Source organism: Cicer arietinum, chromosome 5 (genome assembly GCF_000331145.2).
Source record: "Cicer arietinum cultivar CDC Frontier isolate Library 1 chromosome 5, Cicar.CDCFrontier_v2.0, whole genome shotgun sequence".
NCBI classification, from domain to species: Eukaryota; Viridiplantae; Streptophyta; class Magnoliopsida; order Fabales; family Fabaceae; genus Cicer; species Cicer arietinum.
In genome coordinates, this window is record NC_021164.2 from 26649712 (window position 1) to 26653178 (window position 3467).

Sequence of the window (3467 nt, forward strand, 5' to 3'; positions counted from 1 at the left end):
TGAATGAATGAATGAATGAATGAATGAATGAATGAATGAATGAATGAATGAATGAATGAATGAATGAATGAATGTCGGTTTTTATTAATATTTTATTGGACAAGACCATTCAAATCATGAATGAAAGAAAGCACTTATACTTTTTTTTTTTTGAACGTGATATCTTTGATCTCCTTTTTTTTTCTCCTCTTTTATTTTCTTTTTCTTCCGTTCTTTCTTTTTTCTTTTTTTCTTTTTTGAAGAAGAATTAATATTGTGATGTGAAGTTGGATCTCATGTTGTTGTCTGCCTTGTACTGTAAACAACCTATACTATATCCGATTTTATTGCAATTCATTGTATCGAGGTATGGAATATGTTTTACTTTCTAATACATGATAATCATAAGATGCATTCAGGAAAAAGAGTTAAATTATAAAGGTAATAATAGTATATATGAATATATTGAAATAAAAAAAAAAAAAAGAATATACATAAGATAAAACAAAAGAAATGGGTGGAAGACCCGACTTGGTTGCTAGTAATTCAATGGTAAAAAAAAAAAAAGAATATACATAAGATAAAACAAAAGAAATGGGTGAGAGACCCAACTTGGTTACTAATAATTCCAAGGTAGACTGTACTAACTTCTCATGCGATAATCCGATCTATATTGTTCATTTTGTCTTTTCAAGTATATATTATTTGTTCTTGTTTTTCTTCTTCTCTCAGGTCGCCCTTTTGGGTTTTTAACCTAACAGATATTTTTGTGCACCCTAATTTTTGTCCAGGTTGCCCTTTCAGGTTTTCAACCCAGCGGGGTTTTTTATTTTTTATTTTATTTTTTTTTTTATTTTTTATTTTTTTACCATAGTTTTCGTCTAGGTCGCCCTTTCAGGTTTTCAACCTAGCGGGTATATTTTTTTGTACCCTAATTTTTGCCTAGGTTGCCTTTTCAGGTTTTCAACCTAACGGGTATTTATTATTTAAGCATAATACTTTTTTACGGCGTCTGAGTTTACAGAAAGAGCAAAATCTTTTCCATCCATATTCGTAAGGATCAAAGCTCCACCTGAGAAAGCTTTCTTCACGACGTATGGTCCCTCATAGTTAGGAGTCCATTTCCCACGATAATCCTTTTGAATGGGTAAGATTTTTTTCAGCACCAGATCACCTTCCTGGAATTCTCGAGGACGTATTTTTTTCTCATACGCTTTCTTCAGTCTTTTCTGATATAATTGCCCATGACATAAGGCCGCCAACCTTTTTTCTTCAATCAAATTCAATTGATCAAAACACGTTTGTATCCATTCCGATTCCTCTAGTTTAGCTTCCATTAATACTCTGAGCGAGGGGATTTCTACTTCAATAGGTCGCACATCCTCCATCCCATATACTAAGGAAAAAGAGGTTGCCCCAGTTGAAGTGCGTACCGAAGTACGATACCCATGTAGTGCAAATGGCAACATCTCATGCCAATCTTTGTATGTTATAACCATTTTCTGAATAATTTTTTTGATGTTTTTATTTGCCGCTTCAACTGCACCATTCATTTTTGGTCTGTACGGGGACGAATTGTGGTGTTGAATTTTAAAGGTGGCACACAATTCATCCATCATTTTGTTATTTAGGTTTGTGGCATTGTCAGTAATGATCTTGCTTGGTAGACCATAACGACATATTAATTCCCTTTTTATAAATTTGACTACCACATTTTTGGTTACATTGGCGTATGAAGCTGCTACATTGCCGTATGAGGCTGCCTCTACCCACTTGGTAAAGTAATCAATTGCCACCAAGATGAAGAGATGTCCATTTGATGCTTTCGGTTCGATCATTCCGATGACGTCTATGCCCCACATTGAGAATGGTCAGGGCGCTGAAAGGGTGTTCAGGGGTACTGGTGGGGCGTGGATATTATCAGCATATATTTGACATTTATAACATTTCTTTACATAATTATAACAATCTTTTTCTAGGGTGAGCCAATAATATCCGGCCCGAAGAATCTTTCTAGACATGGCGTGTCCATTCATATGGATCCCATAAGAGCCATCGTGGATATCTTGTAGAATTTCCTTCGCCTCATTAACATCAACACATCTGAGGAGTACCATATCGTGATTCCTCTTATACAAAATATTTTCGTTCACAAAAAAGCTCGCGGATAACCGTCTCAAAGTTCTTTTCTCATTCTCCGATATTCCGGGAGGATATTCTCTATTTATAAGATAATGTTTGATGTCGTGATACCACGGTTTTCCGTCAGTTTCTTCTTCCATGACATGGCAGTAGGCTGGATAATCTCGACTCTCCATTTTAATTGATGGGATTTCATCGTTTCGATTTATTTGGAACATAGATGATAAAGTAGCCAAAGCATCAGCCAATTGATTGTCTTCTCGAGGGACATGGTGAAACGTGATTTTGTCAAATTCTAAAGACAATTCTTTTATGTAGGTAAAATAAGGTATTAACTTCTTATCTCGAGTTTCCCATTCTTGGTTAAGCTGATTAATGACTAGGGCTGAATCTCCATATACTCCTAGACCTTTTGCTTTTGATTCCAAAGCCGCCAAAACTCCCATGGCGCAAGCTTCATATTCTGCCATATTATTGGTACAATCAAAACACAATCGCGCCGTGATAGGTATGAACTTCTTTTTTGGAGATATTAAAACAACCCCAATCCCATGCCCCATTATGTTTGAGGCCCCGTCGAACAACAAGGTCCATTTTCCATCATCATATTCTTCAGACAAAACCATGATACTTTCGTCTGGGAATTCACATTGCATTGATTTATAATCATCAACAGGATGATTAGCTAGATAATCTGCCAAGGCACTCCCTTTGATGGCTTTCTAAGTAACATAGGTAATATCATATTCTGATAGCATCACCGGCCATCGAGCAATTCGCCCTATGAGAGCGGGCTTTTCAAAAATGTACTTGATTGGATCCATTTTGGATATCAAATAAGTTGTATGGCAAAGCATGTATTGCCTCAAGCGATGAGCCGCCCAAGCTAAGGCACAACAAGTACGTTCTAACATTGTATATCTTGTTTCAACATCTGTAAATTTTTTACTTAGATAATAAATGGCATGCTCCTTTTTTCCTGTTTCATCATGTTGCCCCAGTACGCATCCCATGGCCCCATCGAGGACTGTAAGATACATAATCAAGGGTCGGCCCAGAACTGGTGGGGCTAGAACTGGAGGATTTTGCAAATACTGTCAGATTTTTTCAAATGCATTTTGACATTCTTGGTTCCACACAACTGTTTGATTTTTCCGTAAAAGTTTAAATATCGGTTCACAAGTAGCAGTTAGTTGTGATATAAATCTTGAAATATAATTTAGTCTCCCAAGAAAACCGCGAACTTCTTTTTCTGTACTCGGGGGAGGCATTTCTGCAATGGCTCGAATCTTATCGGGATCAACCTCTATTCCTCTCTGACTAACCACAAATCCCAATACTTTGCC

General features: G+C 36.5%; 1 pseudogene; it reads right to left on the reverse strand.

Moving 5' to 3' along the window:
* Positions 1-1850: 1850 nt before the first annotated feature.
* Positions 1851-3467, reverse strand: part of LOC113784911 (uncharacterized) — a 13651-nt pseudogene continuing 12034 nt past the window's right edge.